This window comes from Myotis lucifugus, unplaced genomic scaffold (assembly GCF_000147115.1).
Source record: "Myotis lucifugus unplaced genomic scaffold, Myoluc2.0 scaffold_51, whole genome shotgun sequence".
NCBI lineage: Eukaryota > Metazoa > Chordata > Mammalia > Chiroptera > Vespertilionidae > Myotis > Myotis lucifugus.
The window spans coordinates 4,807,923-4,826,821 of record NW_005871099.1 but is presented as its reverse complement, the minus strand read 5'-3'; the positions used below and the strand labels follow the sequence as shown (position 1 = coordinate 4,826,821).

Here is an 18,899-nt window from a genome sequence, read left to right as displayed (position 1 = left end):
ACAACCCACACTGGGGATTGAGACCACGACCGGGAATCTTAACAGTGACCTCCTGGTTCATAGGTCTATGCTCAACCACTGAGCCACGCCAGCTGGGCTCATAATGCTTTTTCTATATCAATATTCTAGTATATTACAATGTGGTTTCAACAAATGAATTTTAAGGGGACACAAACATTCAGTTTCATATGACCCAGGGAAGGATTTCTTAAACACAACCCCCAAATCAAAACCTATATAAGAGTCCGGTCACAGTGGCTCAGTGGCTGAGCACCAACCTGTGAACCAGGAGGTTACCATTCAGTTCCCAGTTGGGGCCAATCCTCAGTGGGGGGTGTGCAGGAGGCAGCCGATCAGCCGATCTATGATTCTCTCTCATCATTGATGTTTCTCTCTCTCCCTCCTCTCTGAAATCAATAAAAATATATTTTTTTAAAAACTTACAAGATAAATTTGATGATGTCAACATTTAATTTTTCATCCCCAAAAACTTCCTTAAACAAGAGACTATGGGTTGTGAAAAACATAAGATGGAGAATGGATTTGTACCAGAATATTAGAAAGATGAAAACATTTTGGAGATGTGTTGCACAACAATGTGAATATACTTAACTCTGCTGAACTATCCACTTAAAATGAATTTTATGTTGTGGCTTTTTTTTCCACAATTAAAATAACAGAAGAGATTATTTTATAACCAATAAATATATGAAAAGATACTCAACATTTCTAAAAATCAGGGGAATGAAAATTAACTTAAAAAAATAGAGAGGCACCATTTTCACTCCCTTCACAAAACAGGATAAATTGAGACTTAACTGGATCAAGAATTGGTGAGGGGAAATGATCTTTTCATTTGCTCAAAATGGTAGTATAATTGGTATACTCAATATAGAGAAAATGTTGGCAATAAGATATTGTAGGGAAAATTTAAAAATTACATAAAACCGCCTTGGCCAATGTGGCTCAGATGGTTGGGCATCATCCCATGCACCAAAAGGCTGTCGGTTTGATTCCTGGTCAGGGCACATGCCTGGGTTTCAGGCTGGATCCCAGATAGGGGGCATGCTGGAGGCAGCCAATCAATGTTTTGCTCTCACATCAATGTTTCTCTCTCTCTCTCTCTCTCTCTCTCTCTCTCTCTCCCTTTCCCTTCCTCGTTCTCTAAAAATCAATTTAAAAATCTTTTTTAAAATTAAAAAAGATAGGAACCTAATAAAAACAGCACAGTTTTATGCATTTTAAATGATTAAAAATAATTACCTTTAAACTACCTGAAATTTGCTAGTGAAAGTGGGTATAAGAAGGGGTGAATTATGTTGAAGTAGTGGATGGAATATTATCTGAAATCAGATGGAAAATTGTAACATTACATGTGGAAAGGTAGGGCTGCCCCCAGATTCCTGAACCTCTGAAACTGTAAGATATAATACAGATTTCTCATTCAAAGCTGCTAGAATCGATGTATTTTGTTATATAGCAGTCTCTAATTAATGCAGAGTCCTTCTGCTGTTGATCCTGATACATCTCCCCTAGAATCAAACAAGCCCCTGGACCTTTTGGGAAAGCACAAGAAAGCTAGCGATTCGGTAATGAAAGAGAAATTCAAGGAAACAAAAAGTTTTATGTTATCATGGATGGGAGGGAATGGCTAAAGGAAAGACAAGAAGGAATAGTGAGCCGTGAGAGCAGGATACACAAGACAAAACACTGAAATAAAAACTGAAGTTCAATGCCTTAAAGAGATGCAGAATTGGAGGAGAGGTGGGGGAGGTTGTCTTGGTCCCACACTATGGATAACTTTAAAGTAATCTCAACTGAAAAACAGGTGAAGAACAATCTACTCCTTGCTCGTGAAGCGTCAACTTGTCTCTGGGCTTCCTCTTCTGCCCAATATACCAAGCCAGGTACAGACTTTGTTGCCTCAAATGTAACCTTCATTGGTTGACCTTCCAAGCTGGTGCCAACCAGGAATGATGCCTTTTTGGGAAAAGAGAATGGTTATGGCATAAGAATTGCCAGTACAGTTGAGCAGGGCTAGCAGCTCTCTGCTGAGTCAGAATCAACAGCCCAGAGATGAGTGGAAGTGTAAAGAACTTATTAACTATATACCATTATTAACAAGAGGGGGTATAGCTCAGGGGTAGAGCATTTGACTGCAGATCAAGAGGTCCCCGGTTCAAATCCGGGTGCCCCCTTCAAGAATCTCTTTTCCTCCTTGAGCTAAATTGACAAATTCAGTTCTATGCAGGCCATACTCTAGTCCCCTTACAGGAGGAGGCTGGCTAGAGCCTATGAAACGGCACCTTTATATGGCTGTCCCTTTGATTTAGGATGCAGGTAGGCACTGGGCAGGGCCTTCAAGACCAAGGATAAGACCAAATCCATTGCCAATGCCCTCTTTGAGAGTATGTTTCCTGGGACCAATTTCAGTGTCATCCAGGGCTCAGTCAAGAGGCAGAAACCAAGCCAGTTATTTTAACAGAATTGAATGTAATTGTTAACCAGCATACCAATTTCCTGTAGCTTCTATAACAAAGTACCACAACATGGGAGACATAAAAAAACAAATTTATTGTCTCACCTTTCTGGACACCAGAGTCTGAAACCAAGGTGTCAGACAGGCCGTGCTCTCTCCGAAGGCTCTGCAGGTCCTTCCTTGCCTCTTTCCAGCTCTGGTGTTTGTTGGCAATCCTCAGCGTCCTTGGCTTGCAGATGCGTCAATCCAGTCTCTGCCTCTGTGTTCACGTGGCCATCTTCTTTCTGTGTATCTTTCCACTTCCTATGACACCAGTCACATTGGATTAAGGGCCCACCCTACTTCATGGTGATCCCATCTTAACGAATTCCATCTTTGAAGGCCCTCTTCAAATAAGGACACATTCCTGCACCGTGGGAGAGGGATTAAAGGAGGCTATGAATTCAACATACCTTTTGGTGGCACAAAATTCAACCCACAACAGCCAGAAATTAGAAGTGAAGGGACAGAAAGGGAAGACTAAGTATCATAGAGGTAGTTTCTATAGAAGCAGCCACCACTCGAGGGCTGGGGACAAACAGAAAGGACAAACTTGTTAAGTCTTACAAGCTTGGGGAGTATCTCTGGGATCAGAGACTGATATCTCTAAGGTGATGCTGCTGTCCCTGAAGAGTCATGACGAAGCCGGGCCTGTGAGCACCACACTGCACGTGGCAATCGCTGTTTCTACTGGATGGACAGTGGCTGCCAGGTGACACTGACAGGAACCCAACGCAGGAACCCAAAGCTAGTGCTTCTTCCTGCTCCAACCTTCCACCTCGTTTGCAGCTCTACTGGCAGGACCAGCCAGGAAGCCACCTGGAGAAGGAGAGCCTGGTTTACAGAGGCCCAAACCCAGCACCATAGAGCAGAGCACAGAAAGGTGGACTTGGAGCCTAGAGACTGTATGTTCATCTCCCCCAGCAGTTAAAGGGTTGACTGTGGAGATTCGGGCAGGGGGAGGGGTCAGCATTGTGCAGAGAGCTCTGATCTGTAGGCAGGCAAGTGTGTTCTCTCTGTGAGGTGCTCCGTGCTTGGTCAGGCCATGAGGCATTTTGAGTCTGTTTCCAGATGTTCAGCATAAAACCACTATAGAGATGTGAGTGTGGATCCTTCCAGCTGTCAGGGAGTGCTCCCCACATTACTGCCCTCCTCTAGGGACTGAAGGTGGAGAGGTTGTGGAGCTGTGGGAGGAGGGAACCTGTTGCTTCTTCTAATGTGGGGAAACGAGTTAGCATAAAGCAGGTCTGGCAACTCAGCCAAGCTATGTGGAAGAGGTATCTGGGACAGAAGCTCTGGGTGTGGCCACACAAGGAAAGGGTGTTCATTGGACCTCTGTGGTATGGCAGGGGGTATAGCTCAGGGGTAGAGCATTTGACTGCAGATCAAGAGGTCCCCAGTTCAAATCTGGGTGCCCCCTAGCATTTTAGTCCTAATGGTCATAAAGGTCATAAAGGAGTTCCAGTTTCCTCTCCTCTTTCTGAATCTGATCTCTAATCTTCCTGCAAAAGGTGAAGAAGCTGAGGAGGCCCTTCCTGCCCAGAGCAGGGCAGCTCTGCTCAGATGATGTGTTTATCTCACTGCTCTGATCTTCCCACTCTCCCCTCACCTGGTCCCCTGCTCTCCAATGTGAACTTGATATCCTGGTTGAAGTTGAGGACTCTGACCTTTGCAAGTAGCCAGAGAGAAGCCTGCGATCACTTACAAAAGAACAATAGTTGGACTGCTGGTCGACTTCTCAATAGTTGCAAAGGAAGCCAGAAGATAGTGCAATGACACATTCCATATGTTAGGAGGAAATTACAGTCAGCTCTGAATTCTATTCCCAGCTAAACTGTCCTTCAATAACAGACCAAAGCTGAAGTTTACCACCAACAGATTCTCACTAAAGAAATTTTTAAACATATACTTCAGAGAAAAGAAAAATGATCCCAGATGGGAGGTCTGAGACACAAGAAGGAAGCTCGACCAAGGAAACTGTAAGATATGTCAGTAAATCTAAAAATCATTGACCATAGCCCTGGCTAGTGTGACTCAGTTGGAGTGTCATCCCGTGCACCAAAACGTGGTGGGTTTGATTCATGGTCAGGTCACATACCCAGGTTGTGGGTTTAATTCCTCGTATGGGAGGCAATACATCAATGTCTCTCTTTCTCTCTCTCTCTCTCTCTCAAATCAATTTAAAAATTATTGACTATATAACACAATATTAATGTCTAATTTATAGTTTTTTTTAAGATAGAACTAAAATACTGATTAATAATAACATATAAGGAATGGGCTCATAAGATTTAAAGTGTTTATGTAATTTGGGAGGAAGATAAAGATATTGATTGGCTTAGATATTAAAATTTGCATGCAAAACTTGTTATGGTATCATTTTAAAGGTGGTGGTTTTGGCACTCTCCCTCTAGGTATGGATTTAATTTTGTTTACTATGTTTCAGATTGATTTGGGTCCTTGAATGTAAGGATTGATGTCTTTCATTAGTTGTAAAATAGCCTTAGCCATTTCTCCTCGGATTTTGCATTGACTTCATTCTCTCATTTCTTCTCCCTGGACTCCATTTAAATGTATGTTAGATCTTCTCACTGTATCCTGTAATTTATCACTCTCTATTCTGTTTGCCGCAAATTATCTCTCCATGTTTTATAATGGAGAAATGGACATTTATTTCCAGTGTTCTAGTTTAACAATTTTCTCTTTGGCTAAATCTATTAATTGAATAGAAACATATATTTATTAAGTTTTTAATTTTTGTTGTTGACTTTTAGATAAAAATTTTCTTTGTTGCTCTACTTTCAAACCTTCTTAGTTACCTTTATTTTATTTTTTTAAATATATTTTTATTGATTTCAGAGAGAGGAAGGGGGGGAGAGAGAGAGAGATAGAGAGAGAAACATCAGTGATGAGAGAGAATCATTGATTGACTGCCTCCTGCACACTCCACAGTGGGGATCGAGCCCTCAACTCGAGCACATGCCCTGATGGGGAATCAAACGGAGACCTCCTGGTCATAGGTTGATGCTCAACCTCTGAGCAACACCGGTGGCATTAGTTGCCTTTAATGCTTTCAAGTTTACGACTGAAATTTCCCAGCCTGGCTAGTAGCTCCTTGAACACAGCAAAATTGTTACTTTACAGGGTGTTTTCGGTAGTTCTAATATAAAAAGTTCAAACCTGGCCAGCGTGGCTCGGTGGTTGAGCATTGACCTATAGTGCTTCTCTCTCATCATGGATGTTCCTATCTCTTTTTCCCTCTCCCTTCCTCTCTGAAATCAATAGAAATATAATAAAAATAAAAAGTTTCCGTGTTTAGATCTGTGGTCTATTGTTTCTATTGATTCTCATGGATGGTTTTTCTTCCCTGTGTACATAGTGATCTTTGGCTATGCGTTGAACATTTGATTCCAAACTTGATTTGTAGAATTTTAAGGTGGGTGAAGATAATGTCATCCCTCATTTGTTCTTGTTGTTGTTTTTTCAGTTATCTGTGGACGCTAGCAGTCAAGATACTTCAATATAACTTCAATTGAGTTTTTTGGGCCATTCAGATGACACCAAGACAAGCTACAAATTCTTGTAGTGGCCGATTTCTCTCAGTTCACCCTTACTCCACAGGGTACTAGCCCAAAGCCAGAGGTAGTTTTACCAGTGTCCCTACTCGTGGTGACCCTGAATTCTGACTTCCATCCTCCTAATTCCTGACAGGCTTCCAAAAGGTCCACCGAGCCTCTCAGCTGCCTCTTCTGGACTGAACACCACATTCGGGGACAAAGCAGCCTCCGGCGTGGAGCTTTAACTGTCTGTCTCCCATCCTTTCCACCTAGTATTTCCTGTCTAACCAGAGAGCTCTTTGATGCTTTTAACGAGATGTTTAAAGTATTTTCCAGCTTTTGATTTGTCCTTGTAGGAAATATTCTTTCAAATTACCTTGTTCATTAAGGAACATGGAGACTCCTTTGCAGGATTCTTTATGCCATTTATATGTCTTCAAAGCATACATTTTAATTAAAAAATTATTATATAAAAAGGGTCTACGTCTAAATATTTTCATCAAAAAAAATACTAACCTAGAGTAAAAAAGAAAAAGTGGTAGCAGAGAAAGGAAGGGGAAGAGAGAGTAAGGTGGTCAACTCTGTGGTAGAGGCAGCTCCCCTAAGAAATTTCCAGGAAGAGGACACAGCCTTTACTTTGAAAAAAAAATTAATTATGTGTTATAGATTTCAGAGAGAGAGGGAAAGAGATAGAAACATCAATGATGAGCGAATCATTGATTGGCTACCTTCTGCATGCCCCCTACTAGGGATAAACCCACACCTGGGCATATGCCCTGACCTGGAATCAAACTGTGACTTCCTGGTTCATGGGTTGACACTCAGCCACTGAGCCACACCGGCTGGGCCACAGCCTTGACTATTGACATAGTTCTTAAATCATTACAGTCACCCCTAGGAAGTAGGAAGAGGTATTTCCATACTTCACAAGTGGTAGCAAAAAGAACTAGGGGTCAGCCGTCTTCTGGAAATTACAGTGAGGTGGAGAAAATGAAGCTGTTAAGACAAAGAAAGGGAAGTCCCTCCACAAGCCATGAAGGGCAAGAGTCCCGGTCCTGGTGGTCTGGGCTCACTTCATCAGTCTCTTCAGTTTAATGTGACCACAGTGGGCGCTGTCTGGAAGATGGTCAGGGGTGATGCGTGGAGCTGGTGCTGATCCAAATCCTAAATTTTTTATATCACATTTAACAGTCAAATATGGAAGAAAGAGGCAGAAATTTCAGCACCAGCTTCAGTAACTAAAGGGGTCAAAGAAGTAGGGGGCACCTGGATTTGAACCAGGGACCTCTTGATCTGCAGTCAAATGCTCTACCACTGAGCTATACCCCCACTTACATATAATCTTTCATTAGCACTGTTTTACCCATGGTGCTAAGTGTAGGATAGCTACCTGTCTACATGTCACTGTTGTTTCTGCATGTCCCAGAACATGGCAACTCTTCTCACTGTGGTTCACTGTCTTGTCTTCAGCCCTCCTCTTCCTCAGGTCATGATAACAGCACCAGCCTTTACACCTGGGAAGGCCATTAGAGTCTACACTAGTGATTCTACCTAAACCAGCACATACTTAACAGAAAAATCATGGTCAGGTCCAGGTCCTCAGTGAACCTCACACTCAGTGCAGGGAGAGCCTCGTCCCTATTCTAAGGTCTCAAGAAGGGTGCTCCTTGTTCCACTCATTCAGTCAGTCAGTTACTCAACAAACACAGAGCATGTGAGGTTCCAGGACCTGTCATCCATGTTGAGGACACAGAAACTTAAACATTGTCCTTGTTCCAATAGGAGACAAAATCATGAAGCAAAGACTTTGCACAAGAGTGGCAGAAGCCCAAGAAGAGGGCCCTGGGAGCAGGGAATGAGGAGCTGCCCTGCCTGGGGAGTCAGAAAGGGCTTCCTGGGGAGATGGACAAGGAGGACTTTGCCAGAAGAAGCTGGAGAGGATTTCAGGCCAAGGGAGGAGGAAGAACAAGGGAAGAGTGGGTCAGGCATGTCCGGAGCTCAGGGAGGCTTCAGGTGATGTCACACATGTGGGCTCATGGAGCCTGGAAACATTTTGGCTTTCTGCTAAGGCAGGAGAGGGACAGGTGCATATCACTGGAAGCAGGCCTATGAAACACAGCAAGACAAGGCATGACCTCATTGAATCCTCACAACCACCCTTGCGTTGTCTAATTGCAGCACATTTTGGCCAGAACAGAACCCAGGCCCAGGGAGCACCAGAGCACACTACTGGCCCTAGAACACAGCACAGTCAGTATGGGAGTGAGGAGCCATCGGGGGCCAATGGGCACTATGGGTGACAAGAGCTATCATTTGGCTCTTTATTTAGCACTTCACACTAAAAGTGAGTTGAGGAAGGGGGCACCCGGATTTGAACCGGGGACCTCTTGATCTGCAGTCAAATGCTCTACCCCTGAGCTATACCCCCATACCTGCTTATGAACCTTAATTATACCTCTTCAACTGTGCACCTGACTCCTAGTTCTGGAATCCTACAGCCCCGCCTCTGGGAGCAGGCAGCCTGCCCTATGACATCCTGTCTCCCACTGTCATCACTTGCTCACTCATCCGCCTGTAAACACCTGCTGACCACCTTCTATGTGCCAGACTCATCCTGCCTGCTTCCATTTTCTGCCTTTCTGGGCCCACTTGCCTCTGCCACCCGGTTCTGTCTGCCCTACAGTGGGCAGTCATTGCTTTCCCAGCCTAAGAGAGCCCAGGTCCCCTCTGCCCTCTCCTACTAGGGCACTGGGGCGGCAGTAAAGTCTACATGGGTAGAGGAGCAGGTTTGGACAGGACACCAAACCCTGAGTCAGAAGGCCCCTTTCTCCCTTTCCACCATATGTTTCACCCACTCAATCCCTTTCATCAACTCACATTGATCAACGTGGTGGAGGAAAAGGTGAACCAGCCCAACTCCCTCTCAAGGGCAAAACTGATTTGAGGAGGGGGTGGAACCCTGGTAACTTGCTTGTAGCCCCCAGGGCCTCGAACACTGCACAGCAGAGGCAGGCAGCTGTGTGAGAGCAGGGAGAATGGGGAGGCAGCCAGCAAGGAGGCTGTCCTCTCATCTAAAAGGCCCATAGGAGTGTGGGACACAGCCAGAGAGAGCGCGACACCCTCACCCTTTGCATGGATGGAAAAGCCAAGAAAGGTACTGAGTGCTCTCAAGCCTTCCCAGTGCCACCCACTCCATCTCCCCTCCACATGGAAGCCGTCCCTCGGGATGTCTATGCTGCTCACGGGGCTTTGGGGACGTAGCTCTTTTGTCCAGAAATACTGAGGAGGGTCCAGGACCCCATGGGCTGGTTTACTCAGCCTGGAGATGATTTCAAACTTCCTGTGCTCCCCTAAGCCTTGCTTCTCCAACATGAACTGCCATCAGAATCCCCAGAGGAACATGTTAAAACTGCAAGCCCAGTCCTAGTGAAGGAGACCCATCTACACCTTTCCTAGAATTCCTGCAGGAGGAGCCACTGGGAAGCATCCAGTCAATGAAGCAGCCTTGCCCCAAACTTACTGGTCCACAGTTTGCAGCAGAGGGAGCATAGGCAGCCCCCAGAGCAAGGCCTGACCTGGCTGAGGGAGGAGCAGAGCTCTCCCCTGATGCGTCTGGAAAGCTTACAGAGAGGGTGGGACCCAAGAAAGTCATTGCTGGGTTCTTCTTTGAAAGCTGCTAAGACCACAGGTCCAACCCAAGTCCCATGAGGACCTCATGCCCCAAACCCCCGGTGCTCATTTGAACCTCACACAGGAGCAAACCCCGGCTCCATGGCCGTGCTGAACTGGGGTTGGAGGGACCTCTGACGTAGGGTACCTCAGCCAGGCCCTGCCTGCTGCACACCTCCCTGTCCTGCCACCCCTGCTTAGAGGCCCAGCCTAGTGGCCAAAGGCTCCTTAACCCCAGGGAAGCAGTAACCGCACTCACAGAGACAGAACTTCCTGCAGGCTCTGGTGCCACGTGAAGGGCAAGACAGCGAGGAGCAGAGGCCAATTCATACTTCGTCTCCATGAGACCTTGGGCAAGTCATTTAACCCCCCTGCCTTTCAATCCATAACATCTGAAAATGGGAATTAAGGGCACTTCTCCTTCCTGAAGACAGAGGGCTGATAAATGATCTCAAAGTGCTGCCAGCACTCAGACCCACAAGGCTCATTGGATTCAATAAAGGAAGAAAACCAAGGATTTAGGGCCAGTCCGTTACCCAGGGACACGGATGTAAAATACTTCAAATCAGCTCCAGTCGCTACTCCCCAGCGCCGAATAAGAGGGTATTGCTGGTCAAATGCTGGGCAAAGGCAAAAGCGTCTCCATTATGTTTGCTTCAGAGAAAAGGCAGGGACCAGAGGCAAAAAGGATCCAAGGTCATGGCCCCTGGGTTCTGGTCCCCTCTCCTGGTACAGACACATCTTCTGTGATTTTCCTTCCCTAAGCCAGTCCTCATCCTCAGAGGTCGTTCTGGAGTAACTACCGGGTACAACATGCCCATACCCATCACCCCACTCCGCCTGCCACAGAAGGCCTTGCTGCTGTGTCTCACAGTTCTTCTGACATTTAAAAAATATTTTATTGATTTCACAGACGAAGGGAGGAGAGAGATAGAAACATCAATGATGAGAGAATCATTGATTGGCTGCCTCTGCACACCCCACACTGGGGATTGATCCTCTAACTCAAGCATATGCCCTAACGAGAAATCAAACTGTGACTTCCAGCCACTGAGCAACACTGGCTCGGCCAGAGCCTTTACTTTTTTTATTTTTAAATATATATTTCATTAATTTTTTTTTTACAGAGAGGAAGCAAGAGGGATAGAGAGTTAGAAACATGGATGAAAGAGAAACATCAATCAGCTGCCTCCTGCAAACCCCCTACTGGGGATGTGTCTGCAACCAAGGTACATGCCCTTGACCAGAATTGAAATTGGGACGCTTCGTTTCGCAGGCCGACACTCTATCCAATGAGCCAAACCGGTTAGGGAGAGCCTTTACTTGTGACATGGATCTCAAATCCTTACAGTCACCCCTGGGAAGTAGGAAGCTGTATCCATACTTTACAAGTGGTAGCAACAAGAACTAGGGGTCAGCCGTCTTCTGGAAATTACAGTGAGGTTGAGAAAATGAAGCTGTTAAGAGAAAGAAAGGGAAGTCCCTCCACAAGCCATAAAGGGCAAGAGTCCCGGTCCTGGTGGTCTGGGCTCACTCCATCAGTCTCTTCAGTTTAATGTGACCACAGTGGGCACTGTCTGGAAGATGGTCAGGGGAGGATGGGCGGAGCTGGTGCTGATCCAAATCCGAAATTGTTATAACATTTAATAGTCAAATGGGAAGAAAGAGGTAGAAATTTCAGCACCAGCCTCAGTAACTAAAGGGGTCAAAGAAGTAGGGGGCACCTGGATTTGAACCAGTGACCTCTTGATCTGCAGTCAAATGCTCTACCACTGAGCTATACCCCCACTTACATATAATATTTCATTAGCACTGTGTTACCCACAGCGCTGCATGTAGGATAGATGCCTGTCTACATGTCACGGTTGTTTCTGCATGTCCCAGAACATGGCAATTCTTCTCACTGTAGTTCACTGTCTTGTCTTCAGCCCTCCTCTTCCTCAGGTCATGATAACGGAACCAGGCTTTACACCTGGAATGGCCATTAGAGTCTACACTAGTGTTTCTACCTAAACCAGCACATACTTATCAGAACAATCATGGTCAGGTCCAGGTCCTCAGTGAACCTCACACTAAGTGCCGGGAGAGCCTCTTCCCTATTCTAAGGTTTCAAGAAGGATGCTCCTGCCCTACCGGTTTGGCTAAGTGGATAGAGCGTCAACCTTCGTACTGAAGGATCCCAGGTTCGATTCCGGTCAAGGGCATGTACCTTGGTTGCAGGCATATCCCCAGTAGGAGGTGTGCAGGAGGCAGCTGATTGATGTTTCTCTCTCATCGTTTCTCATCGTTGTTTCTAACTCTCTATCCCTCACCCTTCCTCTCTGTAAAAAAATAATAAAATATATTTTTTTTAAAAAAGAAGAGTGCTCCTTGTTCCACTCATTCAGTCAGTCAGTCACTCAAAAAACAGAGAGCATGTGAGATACCAGGTCCTGTCATCCATGTTGAGGACACAGAGACTTAAAACATTGTTCTTGTTCCAATAGGAGACAAAATCATGAAGCAAAGACTTTGCACAAGAGTGGCAGAAGCCCAAGAAAAGAGCCCTGGGAGCAGGGAGTGAGGAGCTGCCCTGCCTGGGGAGTCAGAAAGGGCTTCCTGGGGAAGATGGACAAAGAGGACTTTGCCAGAAGAAGCTGGAGAGGATTTCAGGCCAAGGGAGGAGGAAGAACAAAGGGAAAAGTGGGTCAGGCATGTCCAGAGCTCAGGGAGGCTTCAGGTGATGTCACACATGTGGGCTCATTGACCCGGGAACCATTTTGGCGTCCTGCTAAGGCAAAATTGGGACTTGACCATTGTCACTGGAAGAAGGCCTATGACACACAGCATGACAAGCCATGACCTCATTGAAGCACCCTTGTGTTGTCTAATTGCAGCACAGATTAGGCCAGAACAGAACCCAGGCCCAGGGAGCACAAGAGCACACTACCGGCCCTAGAACACAGCACAGTCAATATGGGATTGAGGAGCCATCATGGACCAGGGGCCACTATGGGGACAAGAACTATCATTTGGCTCTGTATTTAGCACTTCACACTAAAAGTGAGTTGAGGAAGGGGGCACCCGGATTTGAACCGGGGACCTCTTGATCTGCAGTCAAATGCTCTACCCCTGAGCTATACCCCCATACCTGCTTATGAACCTTAATTATACCTCTTCAACTGTGCACCTGACTCCTAGTTCTGGAATCCTACAGCCCCGCCTCTGGGAGCAGGCAGCCTGCCCTATGACATCCTGTCTCCCACTGTCATCACTTGCTCACTCATCCGCCTGTAAACACCTGCTGACCATCTTCTATGTGCCAGACTCACCCTGCTTGCTTCCATTTTCTCCCTCTCTGGCCCCACTTCCCTCTGCCACCTGGTTCCGTCTGCCCTACAGTGGGCAGTCATTGCTTTCCCAGCCTAAGTGAGCCCTGGTCCCCTTTGCCCTGTCCTACTAGGGCACTGGGGGGGCAGTAAAGTCTACATGGGTAGAGGAGCAGGTTTGGACAGGACACCAAACCCTGAGACAGAAGGCCCCTTTCTCCCTTTCCACCATGTGCTTCACCCCCTCAACCCCTGTTATCCACTCAAAATGATCATCATGGTGGAGGAAAAGGTGAACCAGCCCAACTCCCTCTCGAGGGGAAAACTGACATGAGGAGGGGGTGGAACCCTGGTAACTTGCTTGTGAGCCCCCAGGGCCTGGAGGAGACTGCACAGCAGAGGCAGGCAGCTGTGTGAGAGCAGGGAGAATGGGGAGGCAGCCAGCAAGAAGGCTGTCCTCTCATCTAAAAGGCCCATAGGAGTGTGGGACACAGCCAGAGAGAGCGCGACACCCTCACCCTTTGCATGGATGGAAAAGCCAAGAAAGCTTTTGAGCGCTCTCAAGCCTTCCCAGTGCCACCCACTCCATCTCCCTGCCACACGGAAGCCGTCCCCCGGGATGTCTAAGCTGCTCACGGGGCGTTGGGGACCTAGCTCTTTTGTCCAGAAATACTGAGGAGGGTCCAGGACCCCATGGGCTGGTTTACTCAGCCTGGAGATGATTTCAAACTTCCTGTGCTCCCCTAAGCCTTGGTTCTCCAATATGAACTGCCATCAGAATCCCCAGAGGGAAGTGCTAAAACTGCAAGCCCAGTCCTAGTGAAGGAGACCCATCTACACCTTTCCTAGAATTCCTGCAGGAGGAGCCACTGGGAAGCATCCAGTAAATGAAGCAGCCTTGCCCCAAACTGTCTGGTCCACAGTTTGCAGCAGAGGGAGCATAGGCAGCCCCCAGAGCAAGGCCTGACCTGGCTGAGGGAGGAGCAGAGCTCTCCCCTGATGCGTCTGGAAAGCTTACAGAGAGGGTGGGACACAAGAAAGTCATTGCTGGGTTCTTCTTTGAAAGCTGCTAAGACCACAGGTCCAACCCAAGTCCCACGAGGACCTCATGCCCCAAACCCCCGAGCTCATTTGAACCCCACACAGGAGCAAACCCCGGCTCCATGGCCGCGCTGAACTGGGGTTGGAGGGACCTCTGATGTAGGGTACCTCGGACAGGCCCTGCCTGCTACACACCTCCCTGTCCTGCCACCTCTGCTTAGAGGCCCAGCCTAGTGGCCAAAGGCTCCTTAACCCCAGGGAAGCAGTAACAACACTCACAGAGACAGAACTGCCTGCAGGCTCTGGCGCCACGTGAAGGGCAAGACCGGGAGGAGCAGAGGCCAATTCATACTTCGTCTCCATGAGACCTTGGGCAAGTCATTTAACCCCCCTGCCTTTCAATCCATAACATCTGAAAATGGGAATTAAGGGGACTTCTCCTTCCTGAAGGCAGAGGGCTGATAAATGATCTCAAAGTGCTGCTAGCACTCAGACCCACAAGGCTCATTGGATTCAATGAAGAAAGAAAACCAAGGATTTAGGGCCAGTCTCTTACCCAGGGACAGGGATGTAAAATACTTCAAATCAGCTCCAGTTGCTACTTCCCATGCCGGAATAAGAGGGCATTGCTGGTCAAATGCTGGGCAAATGCAAAAGCGTCTCCATTATGTTTGCTTCAGAGAAAAGGCAGGGACCAGAGGCAAAAAGGATCCAAGGTCAGGGCCCCTGGGTTCTGGTCCCCTCTCCTGGTACAGACACATCTTCTGTGATTTTCCTTCCCTAAGCCAGTCCTCATCCTCAGAGGTCGTTCTGGAGTAACTACCGGGTACAACATGCCCATACCCATCACCCCACTCCGCCTGCCACAGAAGGCCTTGCTGCTGTGTCTCATGTTTCTTCTGACATTTAAAAAATATTTTATTGATTTCACAGAGGAAGGAGAAGAGAGAGAGATAGAAACATCAATGATGAGAGAATCATTCATTGGCTGCCTCTGCACACCCCACACTGGGGATTCAGCCTGCAACCCGGGCATGTGCCCTGACCAGGAATCAAACCGTGACTTCCATCCACTGAGCCACACTGGCTAGGCCACAGCTTTTACTTTTTACTTGGTTTTAAAATCCTTACAGTCACCCCTGGGAAGTAGGAAAATGTATTTCCATACTTCACAAGTGGTAGCAAAAAGAATAAGGGAATTGTTCTGGAAATTACCTTCTTCTGGAAATTCCCGTGAGGTTGAGAAAATGAAGCTGTTAAGAGAAAAAAGGGAAGTCCCTACACAAGCCATGAAGGGCAAGAGTCCTGGTTCTGGTGGTCTGAGCTCACTCCATCAGTCTCTTCAGTTTAATGTGACCACAGTGGGCGCTGTCTGGATGATGGTCAGGGCAGTATGCGTGGAGCTGGTTCTGATCCAAATCCGAAATTGATATAACATTTAATAGTCAAATGGGAAGAAAGAGGCAGAAATTTTAGCACCAGCCTCAGTAACTAAAGGGGTCAAAGAAGTAGGGGGCACCTGGATTTGAACCAGGGACCTCTTGATCTGCAGTCAAATGCTCTACCACTGAGCTATACCCCCACTTACATATAATCTTTCATTAGCACTGTTTCACCCACGGCGCTGGATGCAGGATAGCTGCCTGTCTACATGTCAGGGTTGTTTCTGCATGTCCCAGAACATGGCAACTCTTCTCACGGTGGTTCACTGTCTTGTCTTCAGCCCTCCTCTTCCTCAGGTCATGTTAACGGCACCAGCCTTTACACCTGGGAAGGCCATTAGAGTCTACACTAGTGTTTCTACCTAAACCAGCACATACTTATCAGAACAATCATGGTCAGGTCCAGGTCCTCAGTGAACCTCACACTCAGTGCCGGGAGAGCCTCGTCCCTATTCTAAGGTCTCAAGAGAGTGCTCCTTGTTCCACTCATTCAGTCAGTCAGTCACTCAACAAACACAGAGCATGTGAGGTACCAGGTCCTGTCATCCATGTAGAGGACACAGAGACTTAAACATTGTCCTTGTTCCAATAGGAGACAAAATCTTGAAGCAAAGACTTTGCACAAGAGTGGCAGAAGCCCAAGAAGAGAGCCGTGGGAGCAGGGAGTGAGGAGCTGCCCTGCCTGGGGAGTCAGAAAGGGCTTCCTGGGGAGATGGACAAGGAGGACTTTGCCAGAAGAAGCTGGAGAGGATTTCAGGCCAAGGGAGGAGGAAGAACAAGGGAAGAGTGGGTCAGGCATGTCCAGAGCTCAGGGAGGCTTCAGGTGATGTCACATATGTGGGCTCATTGAGCCTGGAAACATTTTGGATTCCTGCTAAAGCAGGAGTGGAACTCGACCATTGTCACTGGAAGAAGGCCTATGACACACAGCATGACAAGCCATGACCTCATTGAATCCTCACAGCACCCTTGTGTTGTCTAATTGTAGCACAGGTTTGGCCAGAACAGAACCCAGGCCCAGGGAGCACCAGAGCACACTACGGGCCCTAGAACACAGCACAGTCAATATGGGAGTGAGGAGCCATCGGGGACAAGGGGCCACTATGGGGACAAGAACAATCATTTGGCTCTGTATTTAGCACTTCACACTAAAAGTGAGTTGAGGAAGGGGGCACCCGGATTTGAACCGGGGACCTCTTGATCTGCAGTCAAATGCTCTACCCCTGAGCTATACCCCCATGCCTGCTTATGAACCTTAATTACACCTCTTCAACTGTGCTCCTGACTCCTATTTCTGGAATCCTACAGCCCCGCCTCTGGGAGCAGGCAGCCTGCCCTATGACATCCTGGCTCTCACTGTCATCACTTGCTCACTCGTCCACCTATAAACATGTGCTGACCACCTTCTATGTGCCAGGTTCATCCTGCCTGCTTCCATTTTCTGCCTTTCTGGCCCCACTTTTCTCTGCCAACCGGTTCTGTAGGACCTACAGTGGGCAGTCATTGCTCTCCCAGCTTAAGAGAGCCCTGGTCCCATCTGCCCTCTCCTAACAGGGCACTGGGGGGCAGTAAAGTCTACAAGGGTAGAGGAGCAGGACTGGCCAGGACACCACACCCTGAGACAGAAGGCCCCTTTCTCCCTTTCCACCACGTGCTTCACCCACTGAACCCCTGTCATCCACACAAATTGATCAACGTGGTGGAGGAAAAGGTGAACCAGCCCAACTCCCTCTCAAGGGCAAAACTGATATGAGGAGGGGGTGGAACCCTGGTAACTTGTTTGTGAGCCCCTAGGGCCTGGAGGAGACTGCACAGCAGAGGCAGGCAGCTGTGTGAGAGCAGGGAGAATGGGGAGGCAGCCAGCAAGGAGGCTGTCCTCTCATCTAAAAGGCTCATAAGAGTGTGGGACACAGCCAGAGAGAGCAACCACCTCACCCTCACATGGATGGAAAAGCCAAGAAAGCTTTTGAGCGCTCTCAAGCCTTCCCAGTGCCACCCACTCCATCTCCCTGCCACACGGAAGCCGTCCCCCGGGATGTCTAAGCTGCTCACGGGGCGTTGGGGACCTAGCTCTTTTGTCCAGAAATACTGAGGAGGGTCCAGGACCCCATGGGCTGGTTTACTCAGCCTGGAGATGATTTCAAACTTCCTGTGCTCCCCTAAGCGTTGGTTCTCCAACATGAACTGGCATCAGAATCCCCAGAGGAACGTGTTAAAACTGTAAGCCCAGTCCTAGTGAAGGAGACCCATCTACACCTTTCCTAGAATTCCTGCAGGAGGAGCCACTGGGAAGCATCCAGTAAATGAAGCAGCCTTGCCCCAAACTGTCTGGTCCACTGTTTGCAGCAGAGGGAGCATAGGCAGCCCCCAGAGCAAGGCCTGACCTGGCTGAGGGAGGAGCAGAGCTCTCCCCTGATGCGTCTGGAAAGCTTACAGAGAGGGTGTGAAGCAAGAAAGTCACTGCTCGGTTCTTCTTTTTTTTTCTAATTAAATCTTTATTGTTCAGATTATTACAGTTGTTCCTCTTTTTTCCCCCTAAAGCTCCCCTCCACCCGGTTCCCACCCCACCCTCTGCCCTTACCCCCGCCACCCACTGTCCTCATCCATAGGTGTACGATTTTTGTCCAGTCTCTTCCCGTACCCCCACACCCCTTTCCCCCCCTGAGAATAATCAGTCCACTCCCTTTCTATGCCCCTGATTCTATTATATTCACTGGTTTATTCTGTTCATCAGATTATTTATTCACTTGATTTTTAGATTCACTTGTTGATAGATGTGTACTTGTTGTTCATAATTTGTATCTTTACCTTTTTCTTCTTCTTCCTCTTCTTAAAGGATACTTTTCAGCATTTCATATAATACTGGTTTGGTGGTGATGAACTCCTTTAGCTTTTCCTTATCTGTGAAGCTCTTTATCTGACCTTCAATTCTGAATGATAGCTTTGCTGGGTAAAGTAATCTAGGTTGTAGGTTCTTGCTATTCATCACTTTGAATATTTCTTGCCACTCCCTTCTGGCCAGCAAAGTTTCTCTTGAGAAATCAGCTGACAGTCGTATGGTACTCCCTTGTAGGTAACTGATTGTTTTTCTCTTGCTGCTTTTAAGATTGTCTCTTTGTCTTTTGCTCTTGGCATTTTAATTATGATGTGTCTTGGTGTGGTCCTCTTTGGATTCCTTTTGTTTGTGGTTCTATGAGCTTCCTGGACTTGGAAGTCTATTTCTTTCACCAGGTAGGGGAAGTTTTCTGTCATTATTTCTACAAATAGGTTTTCAATATCTTGCTCTCTCTCTTCTTCTGGCACCCCCATAATTCGGATGTTGGTACGCTTGAAGTTGTCCCAGAGGCTCCATACACTATCTTGA

General features: G+C 47.4%; 8 non-coding genes across 8 annotated transcripts; 2 read left to right on the top strand and 6 right to left on the bottom strand.

The window, feature by feature from the left end:
• Window positions 1-2,126: 2,126 nt before the first annotated feature.
• TRNAC-GCA lies at window positions 2,127-2,198 on the top strand. Its single transcript has one exon. It is a non-coding gene; the product is annotated as a tRNA-Cys (tRNA).
• Window positions 2,199-3,866: 1,668 nt separating this feature from the next.
• Window positions 3,867-3,938, top strand: TRNAC-GCA. The gene has a single exon. It is a non-coding gene; the product is annotated as a tRNA-Cys (tRNA).
• A 3,394-nt stretch (window positions 3,939-7,332) lies between these two features.
• Window positions 7,333-7,404, bottom strand: TRNAC-GCA. Its single transcript has one exon. It is a non-coding gene; the product is annotated as a tRNA-Cys (tRNA).
• Window positions 7,405-8,431: 1,027 nt separating this feature from the next.
• Window positions 8,432-8,503, bottom strand: TRNAC-GCA. Its single transcript has one exon. It is a non-coding gene; the product is annotated as a tRNA-Cys (tRNA).
• Window positions 8,504-11,459: 2,956 nt separating this feature from the next.
• On the bottom strand, window positions 11,460-11,531 carry TRNAC-GCA. The gene has a single exon. It is a non-coding gene; the product is annotated as a tRNA-Cys (tRNA).
• Window positions 11,532-12,798: 1,267 nt separating this feature from the next.
• Window positions 12,799-12,870, bottom strand: TRNAC-GCA. The gene has a single exon. It is a non-coding gene; the product is annotated as a tRNA-Cys (tRNA).
• A 2,733-nt stretch (window positions 12,871-15,603) lies between these two features.
• On the bottom strand, window positions 15,604-15,675 carry TRNAC-GCA. Its single transcript has one exon. It is a non-coding gene; the product is annotated as a tRNA-Cys (tRNA).
• Window positions 15,676-16,701: 1,026 nt separating this feature from the next.
• On the bottom strand, window positions 16,702-16,773 carry TRNAC-GCA. Its single transcript has one exon. It is a non-coding gene; the product is annotated as a tRNA-Cys (tRNA).
• Between the last annotated feature and the right edge of the window lie 2,126 nt (window positions 16,774-18,899).